The following is a 26083-nucleotide window of genomic DNA, read 5'->3' on the forward strand; positions in this document are numbered from 1 at the left end:
TCCTGAAGAAAATTCCCCTTTGCTGTTTGATTCCCACCAGCTCCACATCTGGTTAATCTTTCAGGGCAAATGGTGCTTCCCACAACAATATGAGGGAAAGAAAGAAAGAAAGATCAGGCATCACATCCTGCTGGGCCACGGGTACTGGTGGTGCCCCAGCCAGGGCAGGGTGCAGATGGTGAAGCAGTGAGCAGTCACACAGGGCTACCCACTGTGACATGAAATGGCATCTCTCAATCCTAATGTCAAAATAGCTGGCTACATTTTCTCAGTGTGTGCACAGACAAGTTAAGATAGCTTCCTGTCCAGCTCCAGATCCCAGTGATCAGGAACACAAGCAAGAGAGATTTCTCCATCATGGCTGCCCACTCTCATAATTGTTTATTCCTTTTTGCCCCTAGCCCCCCAGTCATTTTTCTCCTTCTTCTTCCCTTCTGGTTTTACAGACACTGGATAGACAGGCTCACAGGCTAATTTTAGGTTTCTAAATCACTTTTCAGACCTATTCTAAATTTATCTCCCAATAATCTGAAATCTTGACATTGCAGGAGTGAGAATCAAATCTGAAAAAGGGGGAAGAGTTTAAGGTCTGTCTCACTGGGCTGAACCCCTTTGCTGTGGCAGTCTTTTGGTCTTTCTCCTCGTCCCTCACCTCTCCCACAGCGTGTATCCTGACCATTCTCTGCCAGGAGCGAAGGGTGGTTATTCCCACCCAAGCAGCGTCCGGGACCAGGGATGCCCTGGGGAGTGGGGAACAGGGGAACCCACAGACAGAAGGGAATGGAGGCAGCACCCCGGGGTGATGCCTTACCTGGATGCAAGGCAGGGAGCCAGGTGCCTGCCTGGGTTTGCAGCTGCTCTGCATTGAACTCCAATGGTTCTTGTACCTGCAGAGCTTCCTGGGAGAGGTGGGGTGGGGGGGAGAAAAAATAATGTTTTTGAAAATTAACCAGGAAAACAGGTATTCTTGAAGAAGGTGACGCTGCAAGCCCAAGGCAAAGCTAGGAAGAGGAGGCAGGAGTCCTGCTGCGCGATTGCTGCGGATTGCTCTTGTACAGAGCTACGAAATAGGAAAACTTTAAAATATTCCTTCGGGGCTGGGCACCCTTTGAGTCGCTGCCAGCTCCTCCCTGCAGTGCCTGAAGGATAAAGCTTTTGTCCTCACTTCTAAATGTTGTGCACCCTGCAAACAACAGACCCTCAAAGACTGAATAATTGCCCTTTTCACAAACCACGTGCAAATGATTTTATCTCACGGCCTCAGATGGATGAAACCTCTGGCTGTCGGTGCAAGGCTGCCTTCCCGACACCCCGAGCCAAGAAGCTGTGAGGGCTAAATGCACTTAAAAATAAACTATTTCCTCCTCCGTCGTTCCTGACAGCCAGTTCCTAGGCAAACCAGCAAGGATGATGCGCTGGGCTGGGGGGAAGGGGAGGGAAGGAGAAAAGGAGGGAAGGAGTTAACCTTCTTCCCATGGTAAAGCACTGAGGCTGCTTGCCAGTTTTCGGAAAAGCTGCAAGTCATTCTGCCAGGACGAGGAGGAGGTTTTGAAGTCTCTGGGATGTTCTCAGGAAAGTGCCGCAGTACGAGCCCAGCTGAGCTGGCATGACAGGCGGGGAGGGGACCTACCCGAGACGGGAAGCGCAGGAAGAAACCCCAAGCAGGAGCATCCTGGCAGGACCGCAAAAATGCTGTTGTCTTCAGGTTTCCTTCCTAACCTTCCCCTCTCCTTTGGCCCTCACCCTTCACTTGTCCCAGCCCCAGTGTTCCAGACACCTCCATGCGGAGAAGAAATCTGGGGAGTGAGATGGTGCTGCAAGCCCAAGGCAGGAGCGGGAGTGGCCACCGCAACCCTGCTTCCCTGGATCACTGGGAAATAATGGATACTCTGACTGGAGGAGAGGTCTGCCAGGGCTTCACTGAGCCCCCTTCCCTGACGGGAATAGCTGTGCCTGGCCTCCTCCTCTTTCCCCGAAGTTCTAAAGATCCCCCTAGCCCTAAAGATCCCCCAGACATTCCCACACTAGTTTCCAAGAGAAATGTGCTGGAGTTGATGGAACACAAGGGGACGTCTGGCTATCAATACCCATTTCCTGGGAGGAAAAATGTTTTCTGGAAAAAAATAATAGTCCACAGTGCATTATATTGGGAGAGAAAATAAGTAACCCGCCAAGGTAAAATGTCATCAGTAGAATACAGGGGGTCCCCTCAGGCACATCTCAGTGGTGCCTCAGCACAGCGGCTGCACTGGGCATGTGGTGAATGCCCAAAAAGGTGAAGATAGATTAGGCAGAAGAAAATAAAGCCCTACTGAGTGGTGCCACTTTGGAGCCAAAATTAGCAGGTTTGGGAAGCAGAGGCGGCAGGATGGAGCAGCAATGCAAGGCCACTGAACTGCAGAGTTCTTCTTTTGGGGAAAATAATCCCCCACACAGATGGATCCCACCTTGATTTTGTTGCTTGGCAGCATAAAACCCATTCGATTAAAGGCATGTAAAACCACCAGTGTAATTTCCTGGCTTACATTTTTACGTTTAGAGCATATTACATCCAGCATGACCCAGTCTTTTGAGGGAAGCTTTGGTCAATTAAGATTAGCTGTCATTCCACATTTATTACCATCATTTATGAATTCTTCTCATTGCCAACAGGCAGAAGGAGGAGATGCTGCACTAAATAAATAAATAATTGAGGGAGAAGCTCATCAGGGCCCTGATTTCTATCCCCCTGTCATCTCTGGAAAAGCTCTGCTCTATATGAGTCAGCTCCGGCGGGCTCTGGAAAGCCGTCGCTGTTTCAGCACCGCTATTAACCCACACACAGATTCTCCTGATGGCACTTGGGGTCAGTCAGGTGGGCATGAGCAAGGGCTGCCTGACAGCTGGGGTGCCACTGCCCCTATCGAGGTCCCAAAGGCAATGATTCTCTACTGCACTGGGCATTGCTGGAGGGAGGGAATTGGTCTCCAGGGACTACCAGGCTGACCTGACATGGGGGTTTCTGGCTATGGCTGCTCACGGTGGGACTGAGGCATATGCCTCGTGCTCCAGATGGATGGGAAGGTGGTTGGGATGTTGGCAAAGCACCCTCATGGCACAGCTCCAGCCTGGCACAGGGAGAGTGGAACCCCAGGACACCCAGCATACAGGGAGGAGCGGCACTTCTCAGCCCCATTCTGCATAGGTGCTGCAGCAAAAAAGGGCCAATTTGAGAGAAAACATGGGAAATATTTCCGATATATGTACCTAAATGGGCAGTCCTAAAGGCAATGTGCTTATGGGAGTGAGTCAAAACATTCTTTATCTATTTACACCCTTAGTCCCTGCCTTGCTTGTGCAATTGCATAATAACAGTATGACCTTGAGAAAGAAAAACGAGCAAGTCCAGGATGCTGGTTCAGATGATGAGAGCTTGTGTAACGCTGTATTTCTGGCAGGCTGTCACTCCAAAAACGTATGTCCCTAATCAAAGGTAGATTAAAAAAAAAAAAAAATACTTTCCCCCTCTGCTACCACAACACTATTTCCAAGGCACAAGTTGTTAGCAGCACATTGTTGGCTGAGGGGTTAAATCTTCATGTCTTTTACATTGCCTGATATGCACCTATCATTTCTGCATAGATCTAGAGTAAAGATGGAATAGCTCATTACTCATCAGTGACAAACAAAAAGTACCATGAATCAAACTAATGGTCATGGGGGGAAAAAGGAAGATGATTTGGTTCCCATTGTTCAATGTCTTTCTTATCTTTCAGGAGCACCAAGGAGCAAACAAGCCCTCAGCTTGTGCAGAGCACCTTCCCCCGGTGAGAGGAAGTAACCCACACACTAAACCACAAGTTCTCTGCTCAGTTAATAATTAGAGAATCTGCTGAAAGCAAAAGAAAACAAATGTTGATTAATGCGGTTCCTAGGGGGAAGATTAGGGACAGGTTATGGTTCTTGGACAAAGGGTCTTGCAAAACTCACAGAGGCGGTGCTGGTCAGGGTGAAGATGCAAAGATTCATTATCAGCCCACCTTATCTGGTAACCCCCTACATGGGCTGGGCAAGGCTCCTCACTGCCTGTTTGTACCGGGCTGCTGCAGCCCACCTGAATACAGCCTCCTCAAAGAACAAGGAAAGTATGGAGGAAAAGGCAAAAAGCAGCATGATCAGCAGGTTGAGGAGGTGATTCTGTCCCTTTACTCCACTCTGGTGAGACCCCACCTGGGGTCCTCAGCTCAGGAAGGACATGAACCTGCAGGAGTAAGTCCAGAGGAGGCCATGACGGGGATGGTATGGAGCACCTCTCCTATGGAGAGAGATGGGATTGTTCAGCCTAAAGAAGAGAAGGCCCTGGGGAGACCTTCCAGCCTTCCAGTACCTATAAGAGAGCTGGATAGGGACCTTTTTACAAGGGTCTGTAGTGATAGGACAAGGTGGAATGGAATTTAATTAGAAGACAGTTGATTGACATAAGATATAAGGAAGAAGCTTTTACAGTGAGGGTGGTAAAATGCTGGAACAGGCTACCCAGAGAGGTTGTAGATGCCCTATCCCTGGAAAGACTGAAGATCAGGCTGGAAGGGGCTCTGAGCAACATGATCTAGTTGAAGATGTCTTGACTCATTGCAGGTACTTTGGACTAGATGATCTAAATGTCCCTTCCAACCCAAAGCATTCTATGATTGCTATGGTTCTATTAGAGCCCTGTACATCCTGTTTCCTTGGGTGTGAGGATACTATAGATCTCATCCGAAGGGATGTGAAAGCAGTGGGACAACTCCCAGGAGGTCACATACCCTTGTATCTGTTCCTGGACACAAAGCAGTGTTTTATCAGACCATCTTCAAATCCACATGTAGTCACCACATTGTTTCTCCCCTCTCTTAATTTTGAGGCACACTCCCCACAAGGGTGGCCACAGCCTCCATCAGCCCACAGCAACATTTATGGCAAAGAACTTCCTCTTCCCCTGAAGCATTATCTTTCCATGTCCTTCACTTCCAACACTGGTCCAGCATGGAAACCTTTCAAGCAGCTGGTGACAGCACAAAGTAAACTTGGAATTACACTGACTCTTCTCTGGATCCTTTTTTGCAGTATCACCTCTTTGGGGTCGCAAGAGACCTTCAGTTGCACAGGGAAGGACTGACACCCTTTGTTTGAACTCCTGTCACTTCTGATGAGAAACTCACACACCCTTTCCTTGGATAAGGAGTTTCCATGAGGTATGGCTCAAGAGAGGAAAACCTTCCTCTTGCAGCTGATGATTACAAATATATTATTATGATGATTGCCGTGGACTGTGTGGACTAGGATGACTCCTAATTGTAATATCCTTTGTGGAAACTGTGGAAATTCAGTCCATTTGAACTCCATGTGCTGCCTGGGGCCCCATCCTGCGCTGTGGCCTACACAGCACAGGTCCCTGCTCTGCTGAGCCACCGAGGTGAGCATGGGGCAGCCGATGCTCACAAGTCTGCTGCAAGACCTCAGCTACCTCCTGTATTTCCCCTGCCATGATATGTTGCTTTCAGGCAGCAGTACACAATATTTTCAAAACAAACTCCCCTCTACCATTTTCCTTCCCAGAAACACCTGCTATTCTTCCCACCTTATTTTTATACTTATTCTTCCCACCCTCCCAGAAGAACCTTGGCCACAATGAGAAGCTCCACCAGCAGCTGTTTCTCTGAGCTATCCCTTGGTTTCCTCCTGAAGCCCCTCAGCTCTGGATGACTCAAGGAAACATTATGCTTGTGATGCTGGGAAAATTCACCCCATCCTGGTGTGTTATGCATGATGGGGCTGCTACTGAAAATGATGATGTTTTTTGGCACTCAGAGAAGGTGGTAAGTGACTGGTGTGGATACAGCGGGTCCCTGGCACTTAGAACATTTACTCTTTTGAGTAGAGGTGGATTTTCAAATAATTTGCAAATAAATTGGGAAATCTGCCTGAGTTAGAAGTACTTTGGAAAATACAACCTTTGACAAATTTAACAAGAGTCTTCAGACTTGTGTCTTCTCATGCAGGTGACAGAGGAAATGTGTAGGTGTTTCTCCAGCCTTCCCTCAGGGGCAAAGTGTTTCACATGTGTTGCTTTCGTGGGCTTGCTAAGAAAGGTTAGGTGAGTCCTTCTCCTGCCTTTGGGCACTGAAATTTTGTCACTCTTTGGGAAAGGAAAAGGCAATAGTGGGTGTCCCAGGGGTTGTCCCATTTCATAGGAGATGGAGCTCCCTTCTGGGAGAATGGGGCTGATGAGTTAGCAGAATTCATACATCCCTTTAGAGAAGAGGAAGGTGGAAGTAGGTATCTGCTTGTAAATGGGGATGTTTGCTGGGGCAGGAATGGTCTTGGTGCAACTGAAAACACTGGGAGCTGGCACATTTTGGAAAAGCACAAGGGCTGTGGGATATGGGGAGAGGATGTGGACAGACGGACAATGAGGGGCATATGAGGAGCATGAGCTGCAGAGGCAGCAGGGAGGTCTGCAGGGTGTGCAGTTACCTGCTTCAGCAGCTCTGCTTCACAAAACCAGCTTTGTTCCACTGCATCCCTGCAGGAAAGCCAGAGCTTACAAATGAGCATGCTCATGAAAACCCAGATATGGAAATAGAGCTGGTATTCTCCAGACTTAAGTCATTACATTTCCTGAATGTAAAAGTGCTCTCTTTGCAATTCACAGTCACTGTACCAGTGGAAGCTCCTCAAACAGATACATACACACTAACAATAAACACATAACTGGTTGCATGATTTAAAAAAATCTAAATTGTACATTCTGCTATCCTACTCTCCACAGCCGCTGCCACTGTAGATGTGAAAATTTGGAATAAAACATCTGGAAAGTCACAGCTGAGGCATCCCCAAATCCCTGACTCTGCCCCATGTTGTTAGCATCAGAAAAAATAGAAGATGATTGGTTAGACTGTATTTTAGAAGACAGGTTCATCTAGTGCTGGAATGAAAACTTAATTGAACTGTCATAGTTGTGTAATTATTTCACAGTGTCACTAAGGGGCAGGTCTCAGTCATTTAGGTTTGTCTCAGCCAAACAAATATACAACTCCTTATTCTGAATAAGTTTGGGTTTTCTCTTGAATTTAACAATTATTTGTTCTTTCAGGATTCACTGATCAATGTTTTGTTTTGGCTGAATCGAAATATCTCAGTGATGCACTTTTCCTTAAATATGGCTGTTCTAACTTACCTCTGTCAATGCCACAGACTTTTGATTTTCCCTGCAGTAAACAGAAAAAAGAAGAAACCTAAAAGTGGGTTTAGGGAGTCGATTTATTTTCACAGCTTTTAAAGTTTCTCTAGTGCAAATTCCTTCACTTGCAGGGGAAATGACTGGCTATGAAGCAGTCCCAAAGTTCTTACTCTTCATGCTCTCAGTCATGGTTCACCATTTCCCAGGCAACTGAGGTATGGACGGACAGACTAGAGAGGTGCTGTCAGGTGGACATGTGTCCTAGAGCCTCTCACTTACTGATGCACCTGCAAATGCATCTGTATTTGTCTGCATGACCATGTAAATGAAAAAGCCTTTCTATCTCCCACCTTGTCCTAGGGACTGCTTCCGTTACCTAAGCGCACATAGACACCACCTGAGATGAAAATGGGATGAACTGTCTGTCTAGATTGAAGAGGGAATGCCAGACAGGGAAGCAGCCCACCTCTGTGTGTTGTAGCCCTTGGTGTGAAATGGTGGTTTCAGCCTGGTAACACCCAGCTCCCAGGTCCTTGTCTCCACTTGTGGGGACTGAGATGGGATACCCATGCTGTCCCTGCTGTTTTCCACCAGCTCTGTGGGGATGTGGTGTTGTGGGGAGCCAGACAGCCCCATGGCCAGCCCCACCATCCAGTGCTTCGCTCCCATCACTGTCCCTGCAGACTGTAACACATCCCACTCCACCGTCCCACCTCACATTCCTTTAATGTAGAAGCCACACAGCTTTTTTTTGGTGGTCTTTCCTGTCTGGGATTGTAGCAGTAGGTCTTGAGGCTGCTCCCAGGCAGGGAGGTGGGTGGCATGGGGATGGAGCAAGGAGACAGGACCCCCTGCTTCCTCTCTTTGCTTGTTGGAGCTGACCTCCTGAGAAGGCAAAGTGCTGACCACAGATCTTCTCCTCCTCCTCCACTCGCTCTCCAACAGTAATGCACATGTGCTTTGTCCATAAATATATTATTTTGTGTTCCTGCCAGCCCAGACTAATAGGGCTAATGTTTCCTGAGGAGCAGCCCAAAGCTACATTAGCCGCAGATGTTTGATTGATTTAAAACAAAGAGCCTGACCGCCAAACTGCTCCATATGGTTTCTCTTCCTGTCACTTTGCCTGCAGGGTTATCTCTGAAATGCAATTAAGGTGCTTAAAAGTACATTTTCAGGAAGATGCAGAATTGATGAGGGTGGGTTTGCCGATGGGTGCCTCCAAATTGTTAGAGCAAGAGCAAGGAAAGTCATGCCCTACCCTTAGCTGCTGTACACATGGTTTTTCCACTTATATGAAGACCTTAGGGGGGGCAGGCCAAAAAATGCCCCCATTGTAAAGACTTTGCCATAGATGTGCTCTGCCAGTACTCATCTCTCTTGATATTCTGCTCATTTATTATTGAAGTCAAACATTTCTCTAATCAGATATTTACTTGTGAACTTAAGTGCTGCAGAGATTTCGTTCAACCTCACCTCTCCTCCACTCACTGCCTGGGCTCTGGAGATGAAACCCCTTGCCTGTGCAACTCAGGCAGCTGGGCTGAAGACCCAGTGATGCTACAGAGGACTAGCCAAGCTCTGCTTGTCATTTGCTGGGAGGAGGGTGCCAGCCCTGCCTGCTCACCAGGGGACTGACACTGCCTGTGGACATCCACTCAGCCACTGCAGACCCAGCCTGCCAAGCCTGGCTGCTGAAACCATCCCCAGCTCCCTGTAGGGCTGAGACCCCTGCCCAATCCAGCTCCTACCAGGACCACAGCCTCGTACGCCCTGAGGGGGTTGAGGAGAGTAAAGGAAATTTATGGCTTCTTTGGTTTTAATGCACAGAGTAGATGTTTATAGATGAAAGAAGCGTGCTTCTGTGTGCCAATCCTCCGTCTTCCTGTCAGTTCAGCTGACACAGGAGGGCAACAGCCCCTTACACCATATTTTTTAAAAATTTAAATGCTTTGGTTTCTGAAAACAAACTTTTTTAATCCTTTTCCATGAAAAACTTCCAAAATGGGCGCCTGATACCTGGCACCTTAATCCATGTCTTGGTGTGTAAGAAAAGGCGAATGGGGTAAGTCACCTGCAGTGACCTAAGGCACAGACAGATCCCCTCTCTGCACCACAGACAAAAAATACCCATGGATTTGAGAAGGGAATCCCAAACCATGGCAAAGAATTAATACTGTATCATGGAAAACAGAAATAATTACTTTGCAACAGGTCTGAAGATTCATGGCAACGGTACACGCTGTAAATATACAGCACTGCAGGATAATTATCTGGTGCTCAACTCTCTTCAAACTAGACCTCTGTTAACCTTGTCCTCACCTCTCTCAGAATTAAAATCCAAGGTAATTCATCACAGAATTTCTTGGTAACTTCAATTGCTAGGTAGTTTTCAAGCACATACAATTACCACACCCAATTAATCTCATCATGAGTCTTAAAGCCAAGTTGTTAAATGGGCCTTAGATCCAAATAAACTCTAGTACATATATATATATATATTTATATATTACATAGATATATATGTAAATACATGCATGTGCGTGAGTCTGTATTGCAGAGAAGGAGAGCAGCTCTCACAAATTCATCTTTCTGTGTCACCTGCTTTGTTCTCTAATTAGGCATTTGTAGAAATACTACCCTGGCTACTGCATAGTCCCTAAATTCACATACGTGATCACCACTATCCAGATCTTTGTAACTATTTGAAGTTTTTCACAGAAAACCGATTGTACAAACAACACCATATTGCACAGTGTTTATTTTCTTTCAAGGGCTTCCAGAGCAAATGTTCTTCAGCTCCAAACAAGAGGAGTAGCTTGCTTTCTTTTTTTGTCCGTGCTGCAAAATCAACCTGAGATATGAAACCTCAGCTGTTTTCTCCTCCTGGCTTTCATATCACTCTCAGGGAAGGGAAACAAGGATTAGAAGAGTCTACCCAATCTTTGCTACCCTGAAAGACTGATTACGCAAATTAACTTAGCCACTTTCTGATTCATGCCTACGCTCCTGAATATCAGTAATAAAACAGCAGAAAGGCTCATTCCTTCTGTGTGTGTGGGAAATGGGAGGGTTTGGTCCTTTCCAGGGAGGGTGCAAAACACACTGCTGGCTTGAAGTACCTTCTCTGTGGCCTCGGCAGTGCTGGGTGGGAATTTCAGCAGCAGGAGGTTCCATCTCTTTCGTGGACACAGCCCCAGGCTGGCTGTGGTGGCACACTGAATGCTCGGGCAGGCTCCTGTGTGGAGCATCCACCCACATCTGCTGTTGCCATGGGACAATGTCCTTGCCAGGGCTGCTGCAGAGTCCACCTTTGAGGGCTAATAACAGCATGGCCTTATTAAGCTGCTTGAGGGTAACATGCAACATGCAGCTCATAAATAAAAAGAAATTTTGCCGTAAAGGGCTGTATTTTTGGCCACTGGCACAGACATTAAGTACCTGAGGCCCGTGGTGCTTGGGGAAGTTGTTAGAACAATATGATCAGTAACCGGAGTCATCCAAGGTGACAAAAATTCCTGCCCAACTACTTGCCATGACTATAATCTGAAGACATTTCCTTTGAACTGAAGACCCCCACAGGGACCCAAACACTCAGTTCAGAAACCTCAGAGCAAGAGGAGTGGAAGCGGCCTGTACTCTTCCACACTGAGCACGTCCTTTAGGCTTCAAATGCACTTTACAGAAATTATTCAAAATAACTTGCTAAAATGGACAGGGAGCAAGATTCATGGAATGAAATTTGAGAAAAAGGTCTAAAAACTTCTAGGAAAAGAAAGATGATATTTTCCACTCCTGCACTCTGCAGCTTTGCATTTACATACAAGGTTGAATCTGTAATTTCCTGCTGTTTCTCCTTTCTTCTGATAAATATTTCTAAAGAGAAGTGCCAGGAACATTGCCAGCCAGGCAAATGTACTGCAAGACATTATTTGTAACGCTCCTCTCCAACCCCTGCAGACAGCTGTGTCCCCTGCCTTCTTGCCCTTGTAGGGCTTGTGCCTGAGTAATACCTGTCCTTTGATGTTGCTCCTGGTGCCTGCTGTGCCTGACATCAGGTTCCCTCTTCCACCTCTGGGACACTCCCGTTGCCTTCTGTGCAATAAATAGGAATTTATTCAGGAATAAAGCCTGATCTTCCCTTGAATCTGCATCTCTGGGAAAACATTGCTGAAAAGTCTGTGTGAGCAACTCCTTCCCAGATGGAGGAACGGATGCAAGCCTGGGACCAGAATGCTGCGAGCAGCAGGAAATGTGGACATGTTAATGGGAAATAACCATGGCACTGAGCCATTGCCCACTTTGGACCCTTCTCTGAATCCCCTCTAAGTTACAGCAAATTCAGCTGGTTCTCAGAGCTACGCTTTATCTCCCCTCTGGGAGGTTTCTGGGTCAGCTGTATTAAAATGCATTTATTCTTAAGGGGGTCAGTAATCTGACACAATAGTGATGTACGAGTGAATGGGGAGAATAATAAATTTCTAACAGTGCAGAAAGAAGAATCCCTGAGTTTTGCTGTCTGTAAAAATGGAGCATGGGATCTGTCACTTCATGTCACGACAGCCAAATTAAACAAATGCAAGATGACAGGAGGAAAAGAAACAAAGGACTTCTATCCAATTACTTCCAGAAGCATATTAAATTATGGGTGCGCTTGCTTTTGTGTTAGTAAATAAGTATTTAAATGGACATAAAATTCTTCATATTCTGAAACTTGGGTTTATCTGCATAGGAGAAATGGATGCTGTGGACACTTGCTCCTGAAAGGGAAACAGAGGACAGGCAGCACCTTTGCCAGAGGCTGTAGGTTTCCATGTGCAGGTTCCATGGCCAGGAAGGGTGTTGAGAAGAGCAGTAGGGGCAGTGAGAACACCCTGGGCATCTCGTTTTGGATGCCTCCATCACCACTGCTGAAGCAACTACTTGAGGGTATCACAGGAGCCCTTGAGATGAAGATAGCAAGCAATAGCTCATTCACAGCAAGGGGCAGACACGAGCCACATTTGAGTAATTCGAAAGTCCAGCCTGACTAGGAAAAGGTGAGCATGGATCTGCCACTCCTAGATGATCTCAAGATCAAAGTGATCTTTTTGATCAAGTCTGTGAAAGGTGGACTTGATCAATGCAAAGGTTCCTCATCAGAAATGCGGTTTGGAAAGACAAATCCCGGCAACCTCTGGCATGTCTGATGTGCTGTGCTCTGGCAGGTGGTCAGAGCAGGCTGCAGCAGGGCTGAAATGCGTCATGGTGAAACAGGAGCGTGAGTCAAAGACACTTTCCCCTGAGTGCATACAAGGAAGAGGAAGGTGAAAGTGTCAGGAAACATCAGGACACTCGTGAGAGAGAGAAAGCAGATGCTGAAAGACAGCAGTGAGCAGTGACAGACCATGATCAGGTGCTTTCCCAGAGTTCAGGTAGCCACTGCCACAGCCTGGGTACCTGCCTGAGGAATTCATGAAGGATCCAGCAGAAGATGGCCCCAGCCTGGCTTGCATAGACAAGCTTTGGGAGCCCCAGGGGGAAGGTCAGTCCTTGGGACCCAAGGCATCCGTGCCAGGACAGGAGTGCAATCCCAGTGAGGTGAGGAGAGGTGCATTCCTGAGAGGAGCAGGACAGCACCGCCACAGCTTTTGGGCCATCTCCATCTCCCCCAACACTAAACAAAGAAGGCAAAAATGAGAGCTGAGGAGGGTGGAGTGGGTGGATCAAAGCTCCATACCCACCCACCTCTGGACCATCCTGGCCAATGCCTCTCCAGATATCTGATTTGCAGGTGGTGCAGCTGCAGTGGTGGGTCCCAGGCAAAGGTAACTCACTGTTGGCCAGTGTCTCCCGTGCAGGAAATGGGCAGAAGGCGAAGGAGCAGCTTCAGCTTTTCTCTGGTGGAGCAGGGAGGGCAGCAGGTAAAGGATGCCAGGGCAGAACACCTGCTTCAGACCTGTGCACAGCAGCAGCCTTGGCCAAATTCTAGGCCTATTTAGAAATAGTTCTGCCATGTTACTTTTACCAGTGCAAGGCCAGGGGCGTCCCTTTTTAAGGAGAACTGCAAAGGGCCTCTTTGGATTACAAACTGGCGTGACCAGGCTCTTATATCTTTGAATATTGAGGCCGGGAGGGAGGAAAAAAAGAGAAGGCCAAATTCCTTTGTCACATACCCTGCTCTAAGTCCAGAGTAATTACATTAAATGTAATGAGCCTCCACGCTTCCTTCCCCACTCCCACTTGGGAACAGTCATTTGTTGCTGGCTAATTCCTGCAGCAGCCAATGTACTTACCTACTGCATTGGCAGAAGCCTCCTGGCCAGAGAACCACAGAGAGCAACAAAAGCTGCTGCCTTGCCCTGCCTTCTCCTTCTCCTCTTCCTCTTTGCCCAGGGAGAAAAGAAACACTGCCCCTCTATTAAGGCATCTAATTGGCAAACATTAATTTTATCTGCACCCAAGCTCGCTGTGACTCTCAGTGGTGCTGCCGGACACTGATTCACCACTCTGCACCATTTTCCTCTCCATCTACCTGAGGAAGGTTCTTCCACAAAGAAACACAGTTCAGTAGTCTCCTGCAGGCTGGTGATGGCCAGTAGCACTCAGGTCTCCAGACCTGCAGGCTGAGAAAGTGGGGAAACCACGGAAAGAGAGGCTCTGTTTTGGCTAAAGGGAAGTGGTGAAGGGAAGAGGTGCAAAACCAGGGAGCAGAACAGTCTGACCTTCCCAAAGCCAGGAGTATATGAACAGTGCTTCAAGCAACATTCAGTTTCCTAGACCCCAGGCAAAGACTTTCCTGCCAGTCCAGGTCATCCCACTGCAGCCCACACAGCAAGATGCTGGGCACCAGGAAAGCATCCTGCCAGCCTGGCAAGTCTCCTCCAGGTGCAGACACAGGAGACCACAAGCAGCAGATAGAGGTGATTAATCTTCCCACTTTGTGTACCATAGGTCTGATCCCTGCTGGGCTGCTTGCCTGCAATCCTCATCACCTGGGGATTTTATGGAGCTGCACCTCTCAGAAAGGAGGTCTTTTCCAGGGAGCTGTGAAGCCATATATAATAACTGCACGTTGCTATTATTAACTTGAGCACCTGGAGGAGGTGACAGCAAAGGCCTTATGGAGGTGATGAGTAGCTGTATTTACGCCTATCAGTTTCACCAGAGGAAGTTTTGGGGCCTTGACATAAGAGCAAATCTGCCTTCAGCACCTGGGCCTCCTCTCTGCTTCTCTTCCCCAGGCAGGCAAATATTTTCAGGCACGTAAATTAACTCTTTTGTGCTCAATCCCACTGTGCATTTAAAGCAGCAGGATTGGGATGCATCCATGCTCAACACAAAGCAAGGGAGGGAAAGAGGTGACATGCAATTCCACCCTCCCCCCACAACAGCAGCATTTGAGGAGAAAATCCTCCAGAAAAAAAAAACCAACCCATGCTCTGCTTTCTTCTGATGGTGCAGGCTGGTTTGTGCTGTCTGTAATTGTAATCAAAGTTAATTTAATCCTGGTGTGGAGGTTGCTGAGCAACTGAAGACATTTATCCAGAGGAGACAGGGGCTGTAATCACGTCACCTCAAGTAAAGGTGGTAGGGCAGCCACATAACACTGCTAGTGCCCAGGGCAGAGAGCTGTGGGTCACAGGAAGACACTGGTGTTTGTGGTAGGTACAGAAGCCAAGGAAAAAGCACTAAGGTTATGCCAAAATTGTGCTTTCTTTCGTAATACAGGTTGGATCAGACCAGGAATAAGGCCCCATATGGACACCTCACATGAAGGCACAACCTCCCAGGGGATGAACAGAGAGTGCCTGTCTGGCTCACAGACATGTAAGCAAAACGGTGCAACGCCAGGAAAATGGTCAGTCAAGGCGGTTTGTGTCGCAGGTGGCCCCCTGACACCGCGTTTGTCAAAACTGAGAGCGCTGGGCTGTGCTGTCGCCGCCAGCGCCTCAGCGACACCGAGCATGCAGCAGCCAGAGCCCGAGGGAGCTGGCCGGGCCAGGGGGGAGACGGCTCCCCTGGAGCTATCCCTTCTTCCGGCGCTGGAGAAAGGCGGGAAGCTCCAGCCCTGCCGGAGAAGCTCCTCTGAGCTCGCAGAGAGCCGGCCTGGCAGGGCCCCTGCTGAGCCCTCATCAGGGCCGGTGATGAGGAGATTTCCCGAGGTCGCCTCGGTGGGCGCCTGCTGCTGCCGGGGCCAGCCTGATTAAGTGGTTCGGCAGGGAAGGAGGGGTCCTGCCATCAGCGCCTCAGCAATCAAGGAGGACTTTTATTTATTTATTTTTTTTTTCCCCTCTGCTTTTTCTCTTTTTCGTTCTAATTGTTATTTTCTCCAGAACCAAAGAGCTTTCGTGGAATTTAAAGGCCTGTGGGTGCACCGAGGGCAGGAGGAGGAGGTGGTGGCCTGCCGGGAAAAAGGACCAAAGCGTGGTGGGATCCCAAGCACACCAAGTGCCTCCTTACCTCAGCTGCTTCCTCCCATCAGACCCTTTTCCTTTGGAAAAACAGATCCTGCGGAGCCACCAGGGTCCATCTCCTGCTGCACTGGCCAGGCTGTCTCTGAAATAGCAGTTGTATGGGGCAAAAAAGGAATTATCTTGCTTTTCTAAAAGGCATATTGGGTTTCTAGCTGAGAGGAGGAACAGCCTGATGACTTAGGCAGAGATTGTGGTTTTTCAAAGCAGAGCTGTCCTTGAGTATATTGAAATGACCAAAAATGTGGACGTATGGCAGGGAAAAGACAACACACTGAGCAGTAGCATTGCTGCGTGTCAGACCTTGTGAAACGGTGGCAGCACAGCACAGCAGGAGAATGGAGCAGGTAAAGCCTAGTTTCAAGATTTCCCAAAGACAGGCTTTTCGAAACCACAAATGCCGTAGCAATTTATTTAGCTTTTTGCTTTGTGCTGCCAAGTGTGCTACTTTTTCCATAATTTTGCTCTATTTTGTAGAATTCTTTAGGTTGGAAGAGGTGTTTAAGACCATTGAGTCAAACTCTTAACCAGACATTGCCAAGACCATCACTAAATCATGTTCCTGAGTGCCACATATACATGGTTTTTACATACCTCCAGGGATGGTGACTCAGCTGCTTCCCTGGCAGCCTGTTCCAAGCCTTGACAACCCTTTGGGTGAAGAAATTTTTCCTCACATCCAGTGTAAACCTCCTGTGGTGCAACTTCAGGCCATTTCTTTTTGTCCTATCCCTTGTTACCTGAAAGAGGAGACCAACACCCACCTCACCACAACCTCCTTTTAGGTAGTTGTGTGTTGTGCCCAAAATGGGTAATATTGAGTTGTTCGTTTTCAGTGCATAACAGCCATCTCTCCTCCCTCACCTCACTCCTTTCAGGGGGTACAGGCTGTAAGTGCATGACGTACTGGGTGTTCACCTGCCTACCACCCACCCCAGCACCCTCCAAAATGCGCCCATTCCATGTGGATGTGGCTCTTCCTCACTGGGGGAGGTTGTGCTTCTTCTTGCCAGCCAGGGTATTTGCCAGTCCCCACTGCTCATTTGCTTTGCTTCAAGCACTTGGTGGTGACGGCAACACTCAGAGTTTGCCTGCCCTGGGGAGTGCCAGGGAAGCTTTGGGGTTCTGTGCCAAGCCAGCCAGGAGAAATGCAGCAGCCACACTCTGCTGGGCTCAGGGCATGCAGAGCTCCTCCGCAGGAAACCTCGGACAGGAGGGAAGGGTAAGGCGGTGCTGAGATGTGGTTGTCAAAAAAAAAAAAAAGGAGGGTGAGCAAAACCACAAATTAAAAACAAAAATCCTGAGCAATTTTCTTCTGGGGAAATTAAGATGCAGTTTTGATTAAATTCCACACCTCTTAGGTTGTCCAAGCTTTAGTTTCACGCCGCCAGTTTTGGTCAGTCCCGGTGCTGATGGATCCAAATATGAGACCTTTTGGAGCAGTTCCTTAAAGGAAATGGAGAGATGAAGAAATACAATGCATTTAATGAAACCCCACTATGGAAGCAAAAATAACCACCAATGCACAACTCTGCACAAGACTATTTTCCATTTTCTCCAAGGGAAAGCCACACCACCTTTCTGCAGTGGTTTTTGGCAGATGGTAGTCCAGCAAGAGCCCCATTCTAATCCGTTCCTGGGGGTTTGAGGACTTGCACAGGCCCTGCCTAGGCCTCATGGGTGAAGTTTTCCCAAGGGAACTGAGAATACAAGACCTACAGGGATTTCACCAGGCAGCACACAGTCTGTGTGGCACATCCTATATATCTTCAGCACTGTGTTGCTCAACAGGGAGAGAAGTGAACCAGTGAAAGCATTCCCCTTCCCACAAAGAGATTCAGAGCCTGTTCTCAGGCTTTCAAGTTTACATTTTTTCCTATGTTACAAGGTTGGGTTTTTTTGTTGGTTTTTTTTACTATGGAGGAGATATTAATTTCATGCTTGGCTTGGCTCTTGAGCAGGAGCATTCTCCCTTCTGCATCATGACATACACTTTTTTCTCCACATCAGGAGCTGCTGAGCCATTTCCCCTTCCTGGGGCCATGGGGATGGGCTGCAGACAGTAGGTTTTTATGACTGCTGAGGGGTTGTTTAGCACCACATGGAGACAGCCACCCACCTCCAAACCTGACCCCATGTGCTGACTGGTGACATCCCCGTGCTGGAGTCACCCCACTGCGTACAATGTAGAGGAGAAATGCAGCATATCTCAGCTTTGCTTTAAACCATGTTTCCCGTGATAGAATCCAAAGTGTTATTTGATTGTGCTAGAACCTGTTTATATTATTTTCTGGGTTTTTTTTCCTGAATACTTGTCTCAAAATCTTAAGCCTACAGAGCCTTGGATGGTCCATTTGCAAAAATAAATCTATGTTGTACGCATGCCAAGAAAAATATGTTTATTTCTTTCTTAATTTTTCTAAGTGGTGTTTGTTCCTAACACCTTTAAAGCCCTCTGGTTTTCTGAAATTTCTTTCTTTAAGTCAGTGAGTACAGAGAAAGCAAATGCAGAAGCAGCAGTTTCAGTAGCTGGCGAGGCTACTGAAGATTTATGCTGACATATACGCTGTGCCTATGGCTGAATTAATAGTGCCGCCGAAGCATTTGTATTTTCTGGGGGTTTTCACTCTGACATTGGAAATGGAAGCACAGCCACACCTGCACACAGAGAGTGTGGATGGAATGTATATGGAATTCATCTGCAATTCTTACTTATTCTCTAAATGAGATCATTGTTGAGGTTACAGGGAAATATCACCTAACTCCCCTTTGTTCCTACCCTACATAGGTGAGGATTTGTCTTTTCTGTGGAACAGGTCTTCGGACCAGTTTTACACCAAAATATTTTCATTGTCTTCAGTAAAGTTTATCTTCACTCATCTCAGTGTAATTGATGGCAGAATCTAGCCCAGACTGAGGAATTTCATTTTTCTCCTAAATATTTTGTTGCTTGCTATTTTAACAAAAGCTAAAGTAGAAATATTTTCTTCCACTGAAAAATATTGAAAAATAATTTTCTTCTTTCACTTCCAAAGTTCAGTGTATTTCAGAGCCAGAATTCAGCTTCCCACACAGCAGCGTGAACCACTTGGAGATGTCAAGCAGTCTATTCATTGCTCAGATTGTATTTTGATGCTGCTCAGAGTTCCCAGGTAAGAAAATACATTCAATCATTTCTAGCTCTGAACCAGAGCAAAAGACCAGTGCCTTAAAGGGAAAAGAAGGAAGGAAAGAAGAGATGTAGGTTGTTAAGTGAAGGTGGAGAGCAAAACAGATGAAATTGATAAAGTGGAAAGCTATATTATTCACTCCAAGGCTCCATTTAGTCCCTCTGGCCTGGTAGTTTCAGCAAAGTGAAACTCTTGCTGGAATCAATACTGCTATCATTTCACAAAATTACAGTGGTTTGAACAGAAAACTAGTCATAAATCAACTTTGTGCATGGACAGCTGGAGGAAATATTTCTTGCTTTGAAGATTTGGGTGCTTCAGAACTAGTAAAGAGGATCTTGGCTCTCTAAGAATCCATATTTACTGCATTTCTTGGAAATAGAAGCTGCTGTTGCATATTCAAACAAGTCAAAATAGCAATGTGAAAAAAGGCAGTGCCTCCATTTTAATCAGATGAGGAAAGAGCGTGCTGGATTTCAGTGAAACTCGGGTGTTTTGGAGATAGTCCCATTCTCTGGCACTCACTAGGAGTTCCTTCAAACTAGGCTAAGAATGTGTCCTTGTTGCTTCTTTTTCAAATGCCTAACCTAGATCCCATAGATTTTGAGAGGCTTTTGAACCTCATTACTTTCAGCTTAATGAAGTTAAGTCATTTTTAGTCATTGCCACAGGAAGATGTCCAGCCCTCAGCTTCCAGGGAAAGGGACTGGACTTGAAGACTGACTTTGTCTTCAAGGAACACATTTTAGGAACTATTTTAGAAACACATCCTTGCAGATCCTTCAAAGAAAAGCATGACAAGCACAGCTGATGCCCACTTCAGGAAGGTTTCACTACATTCTTCTGTGTTTTCTTTAATAATTCTGAAATTCAACATTTTCTGTTGTTCTTGTTTTCCAATAAAGTTATGTCAGATGGCAAGAAATTATCTGTGTGGGTGCTGGAAGCTTCAGAGATATAATGCACAGCAGAAAAGAAGTAGGGAAGGATAATGTCTCCACATCTACTTCCTTGCTCTGGACAGAATAAACATCAGCCACAGCTCCATGACCGTCGGCTGGCCAGTGCATTAAGCATGAGGGACTCTTAGACATTCCTGTTACAGCTGGAAGCCCTTTCCTCTTTTCCTGTGAGGCAGAAATGAGTGGCATTGGAGCCAAGGCAGAGCTAGGAAGGCTGCTGGAATGAGGCAGCCCTGCTTGTGAAACCACCCCAAAGCCTGAAAACATCCCAGGTTTCTAAACTACAGCTTCTATCAGAGCTTGGTCCTGAAGTGTCAGACCTTTGGATGTGGTGGCCTTTGCTCAGCCCTGCTTGCAGTGAAAAGGCCAGTCCACTGTGTCCTGACTGGGTGCTGCCAAATTGAAAAGTGTGAAGATAGAGCATTTGCTAATTTGGGATTGCATCTGGGGTAAATCTCTGCTTGTTTTCCCTCTAAGGTGCCTGTGAAACACACATTTGTGCAATATCTAAGCACCGTACAGCTGTAATTATTTCTAATGGTTTCCCCTATCTCTTGCATTTAGTGCACTGGAATTTTCTCTTAATTTCAGATATTTCTGAAAATTGCTTAGCTAAATTTGAATTCATTAAAGACAGCAATCATCATTATTTGATAAATAGCATCATTAAATCCATTACACAATAAAATATTGCAAATAAGAGCACAAGTAAATATTTGCAAGAGTATTCACACTGTATTTCCTCTCCTGGCATTTTGAAAAGCTCTTTTATTGTCTCACAACAAAATTGCCAAGTAGCTACAAATGCTCATGCATCATCTGCAAGCAAGGGAGAAAGAAGGCTGCTGTTTAATAAAATTTGATTCATCCAATCAGGGAAGGGAGGGAACAACGTATGATGTGAAGAGCCAATTGGGTAGCATGTGCTCTGACGATTAACACCAGCCAATTTGCTAACGAGACACAAATAATAATCCGTAATCAAAAATAATTCAAGTGACTGAGGCGAATAGACACACTTACTTGAACCGTGACCTGTTCCTTACTTCATCGTTGGGAAAAAAATGGGCTGTGGGTGTTGGGAGAGCTACTTGTGAAGGACTCAGACAGCTCGGTTTCCAGATATTTAGAAATCTGGAGAATGGCAGGGCAGGCTGGGAAGTGCCCCAGGAGAGGCAGGGTGACTCTGGGCAAGGAGGGGAAGAGCCTGAGAGTCTTGGGGTCATATGGAGAGGACCTCATGGAACCCCACTGAGGCTGGTCCTCACCTCCAGAGTGCTTTCTACTGCCCGCTTCCCACTGCCCCTCTGAAAAGCAAGCAGAGAAGATGAAAAGTGCCTTCACCTCCAGAGAGGGCTCAAGGGCAGCAGTGGTTCCGTGGGCCCCTTGTCCAGCTGCCCGTGTGTGGTGCCCTGTACTCCATGTGCTCTGTTGCTGCTGCCCCAGGTGCAGGCACTCACTAGCAGGGACATCCAGCTGCCCACAAAGAGGGGTGGGAAGGCAGCAACAGGATTTTACAGCTTATTTCAGCCAAATGGTTACGCTTTGGAGCTGAGGCACAAGTAACTGTGAGCAGCCAGGACACTTCCCTAACGCTTAACAAGTCAAGCTCCGCTGCACTGGAACCGAGTCAAGGAGGCAGGAGCCATTTAATTAGACCAAAGCAACTGACAGCCACTCTGCTGTAAATCTTCCCTTGCTGCCTTTGAGGTCTCTGGTCCTCTGTGTCTTAAGAGTAAATGATATCTCAATGATGGGAGAGAAGGGAACAAACATGCCTCTGCCTATTGCTCTGCTGGAACAGGACAGCAGGACTTGTAAGGGATCAGCTCATGGGCCAGGGTAACAGTGTGGGGCTTCTACCCAGGTTTCTTGGGTACCTCTAAGATGATACACAACTGAGAGAGTCAGTTAGAGACTCAGCTGTGGTTTTGTGCATGAGGAGGAAGGAAAACACCTTTGCCACCATGTTTGCAAAACCTCTCTGCTGACCTGAACCAGTCCTTTCCATAGGCTGCTCCGTCAACACCAATGCTGGCACCAATGCTGAAAGAGAAAAATTGTATTTGGGTAATAATGGCAGTCTGGAAATGCATTGGTATCTGGCCTGATAGTCATGTGGGATTTCTTTTCCCAGTCTGCTTCCCCTGTGCCTACCAAAGAAATTAGGCTAGGAGTACAAGTAAGCTGATGAAATTTGGTGAATACTGACATAAGGACTATTTTCCCCTACCATGCTTCATCTGAGATACATTAAAGCAAATGTGTTCACCTAATTGCTTATAACAGTGAGCAATGGGCATTAATTGGTTGCAAATGGCAATAAAATTGTGCCTACTATATGTCAGGAGTGGATCAGAGCCAATAACCTCACAGGAGACAGAAAGGACTGACATCTCCAATAAAGAGACTTATCTTCTCTTCAGTAGCCAACGGCTGCTCATTCCTTCAGATCCCATGTCCTGTCTTTTTTTGCAGAGCAATTGTTAAATATTTCTATATAATATTTTTATGCAATCTACACTGCAGAGTGAAGCTCTGTCCTCAAAAAGCAGCCTCACGGCTCACTCCTGGCCACTGCTGAGTGGTCTGGCTCCCCTTGGCACTCGTGTTTCCCATGCTCCTGGCAACAGAAGGCTCCTCCTCAGCATCATTTCCACCCACTCGCTCCTTTCCATGCCATGCATGGACCATGTGAGCATTAGAGGGATGTTGCCCAGTTTCCTCACAGATCTCTTTCTCTTGCATAGGGGCATTTTCCTTCTTTGGGCCCCCCAAGTCCCTGTCTCCCCATGGTTGACAGCAGTGTAGACATCCCCTCAGGGTGGTCACTGCGTGGGTCACATCCCATCTGTCTCCTGTCTGCCTCCTGGGGAAGCCTCGAGTGGCTGAGATGGGTAAGGGATCATCTTTTAACAGTATTTGGGACCAATCAGCCTCTTACTTCTAGCCTGCTGACAGACTCCCATCTCTAGGTCAACTTTACCGAAATTTTTATTTTGAGCTCAGGCCCTGACCCCACAGGATGTGTAAGGGCATTTCAGGATCTGGACTCTCTCCTGCCTTCTTTTTTTCTTATTCCTGTTGTGACATTTTATGACAGCATCCAGACAGCGCTGAGGACACTGTGGTTCACAGAGGTCCAATCCTGGAAAGGCATCACCTTCCCCTCTCTAAATCACCCATGCTGCAAACTGCTGGCAAGGCAGCGAGCTGCAGTGATGCCATTTCTCTGCTCAAGAGATGTGCCACTGTGAGGCTGCAGGCATGGCACGGCTCTGGTGCTCCCGTTCCTGTCCTGCTTCTCCCACCATGTGGCATTTCCACCCATACATTATGTTGATGCAACCAAGCTACAATGCCTTTTGTTGGGGAATTTTTTTTCGAGTCTCCTTCCGCAGGCCAGCTCTTCCCACACACATTTAATTTTTGTTTTGCTCCTGAAGTCATTCTCCTGAATTTTAGGAGCTCATGAGAGCTTCTACCAGCTGACAGCAGAAAGTATCTGCTCATCACCCACTGCCATGGCTGCTGGCATTCACCTACCCTTTAGCTCCTTCCCACAGTATCCTTCCAGACCACAGAGCTTTCCAAGGGCTTGCTCCTCCCACCCTGCTGCCCTCAAAGCCCTCCTCTCCCAGCCTTGGCCCCTTCCCTGCTCATCACCACCCTTCCCTACACCTCTGAGTCATACTCACTCTCACTCTGGTGCTGACCAATCCGGCATATCAAGAATATCCCTACAAGTCACTGAGTCACCATTTAAATCTGATATTAATTTTTCCTTTCAACCTTTAGCCGGTGCATTCCTTATCCCATAAAGCATTAAGTAGATACAGTGCATTCAGGCCAAAAAAAAAAAAAAAAAGTGTATATATATATATATATATATGTATATATGTATATATGTATATATGTATATATGTATATATGTATATATGTATATATGTATATTTGTATATATGTATATGAAGGAGGGGTGCAATGTTGCAATGCATAAACCATCACCTCTTGCCATCTCTCGCTGCATTTTTTCCTGCTTTTTTCACCAGTGGCCTTATGTAAAAGGATTTGCAATTGGCATGTGGGTTGCATGATAACCTTTCAAGGCAACTTTCCTGAGAAGGGTGCAGAAAGATCAAGCCCTCTGCCTTTATAATGGTCCCTTTTTGAATTCCTGAAGTAATGTGTGCCTAAGGCCGCTATACCCAGCTGTGCACAGGACATTACTGTAGTACCTGGCTGGACACACATGGGGAATTAGGAAAACCTGCCTTGGCCACTTCTGGAAAAACATAGCCTGAGCACTTGCCTTGCCTGGGACTTTGGTTACTCCTGGCTGGTGGAGGTTAGCTCAGTCCCTAAGCTGCAGTGTTATGGAAATAAAAGTGCTTCAGGAAGGCAGGGAGATGGGGTGGAGGCAGCTGGGGAAGGGCTGCCAACATCTGGCACAATAGGGAGGACCACCAAAACATGGTAGAGCAGCATCAGTGGGGGCAGTCGGAGTGTGCAAAGAGTAAGGCACAGGGACTTAGGGACTTCTTATGGGGTGGTGTCTGCTGCTCCCCCCCAGGACTTTATCCTGTTTCCCTGCCATAAGGCATGGTGAAGTCCTTGAAGCAACTGAATGGCCCAGGACTGAGACCAGCTGTGTGGTGCAGACAGTTTTTCTGTAGTGACAACTATTTGGCCCAGCCCTTCAATAAAATACCTTAAGTAAAGCAGTGGTGAAGGTGGCCTGCTGGTAAAATCACAACCAAAGACATTGCATCAAACTCATCAGCACAGAGAAAGTCACTTTTCAACTGTTTTCTACAGCTCCCCTCACACAGACACTTTACAGTGACAAATTGTTTTCCCTGCAAATGTCTACACACAGCCAGGCTGCAAGTGCAGAGAGACATCTTGCAGAGTAAGGCAGGGCTCTGCTAGGTCTGATCCAGCCAGGCAGTGCCAGGAGGCCACACCACAGCCTCTTGGGTGGCTTCAGCCTTCTCACAGTAGCAAAATTTAATAGGCCAATAATCACAGGGTGCTGGCCAGACCACAGCTCTGGCAAATGGCATCAGCATTTCCCGGAGGTACAGCAGAAGGTCGTCCAAGGAATTTCCCAACAGACAAGACATTTTGAGATGAATTTGGGATACAATGATCATCATTTCCAGACTCATATCCTTCAGGTTCAAGGAGGCTAACCTCCAGGTTTTCTCCTGGCTGTCCACTCCCCAGTTAGCTCTCTAAGGCTCAGGCATTTGTAGTTACTAATTTTGCCCTGTGTCAGGGCGCAAGGCATCCACGCTTTGCCATGAAGTACTACATAGTCAAAGCATGGCTGCAGCAAGCATGAATTTTTATTTTTGGTGCTTACTCTCCCTGGGGGACCTGCAGTCCTCCCTCACTGTGGTACAGAAGGCGGTAAACAAGCGGGGAAAGCCTAGGCAAGCAGGTGTTCTTCTCTTGTCTGATGATTTGAAATAGTATAGACAGCACTGGCATGTATCTGAAGCACAATCATTATATTTCCATAACTTTATCTGCAGAGGACATAGGAGTTACAATGCAATCAGTGCTATACAGTTTAAAGTGTAGCTGAGATGTATTATAAAGTCAGCTGCAGCAAGGAACATATGGTACAGCTTGCCACCCCACTATAGTATTTCTTCAAAAGACATTTTTCTTACAAAAACTAAGACATTATCAGTCAAATTATAAGTAACCCATTTCCATTTATAGCGTGCAGTCTACCCTCTGAGTCACACACATGATCGGCAATAGCAGCTGTGAGACTTCTGAAAGTTTGGTTGGAGATTTTTTTTTTTTTCCCTTTTATTTTTATACTCTTGATTCTGAAAATGTTTCTGCTTGAGTGGAAGTCTTCCCTCACCTCCTCTGTGGAAGCTAAGCATTGCCACGGCTGTCCCTTGCCTTGCTCAGAGGGCACATGTGGCCCTGCCACTTGCAGTGCCCAGTGCTTCCAGCCATGGGGGTGCCTGGAAGAGCCCATGGGATGTGCCTAAACCGGGGAACATAGCAGATACCTCGCTACCCAGTGCACCTTAGGAATCATTTCTGCTGTGGCTGGCTTGATTTAGCACAAAAAGCCCATCAGAGATTCCGGGGAAATTGCCTGAAACCACGTGTTATTTACCACTGCGTGATGGTTTACCCCCGGCCAGCAGCTAAGGCACACAGGCATTCACTCCCTACCAGCAGGGTTGGGGAAAGAATTGGAAAGAAAGGGAAAACCTTGTGAGTTGAGATAAAGCCAGTTTAATAGGTTAAAAAAAAAGCCATGCA

At 47.0% G+C, this 26083-nt stretch overlaps 1 protein-coding gene and 1 long non-coding RNA gene across 6 annotated transcripts in view; one reads left to right on the forward strand and one right to left on the reverse strand.

Annotated features, from left to right (window-relative positions):
* The window catches only part of ANO10 (anoctamin 10), a 243284-nt gene that overhangs the window by 176640 nt on the left and 40561 nt on the right, over positions 1 to 26083 (reverse strand). The window lies entirely within an intron of this gene.
* LOC111923518 (uncharacterized) lies at positions 14750 to 22149 on the forward strand. Of its 3 annotated transcripts, XR_015276299.1 has the most exons (5): positions 14750 to 14814; positions 14912 to 15010; positions 15517 to 16876; positions 18690 to 18806; positions 19730 to 22149. It is a non-coding gene; the product is annotated as an uncharacterized LOC111923518 (long non-coding RNA). The 3 variants fall into 3 exon arrangements; XR_015276300.1 differs by lacking the exons at positions 18690 to 18806; positions 19730 to 22149 and adding an exon at positions 17016 to 18048; XR_015276301.1 differs by lacking the exons at positions 14750 to 14814; positions 14912 to 15010 and having other exon boundaries at positions 15084 to 16876; positions 19484 to 19749.

This window comes from Cyanistes caeruleus, chromosome 1, assembly GCF_971803275.1.
Source record: "Cyanistes caeruleus chromosome 1, bCyaCae1.hap1.1, whole genome shotgun sequence".
Taxonomy (NCBI): Eukaryota; Metazoa; Chordata; class Aves; order Passeriformes; family Paridae; genus Cyanistes; species Cyanistes caeruleus.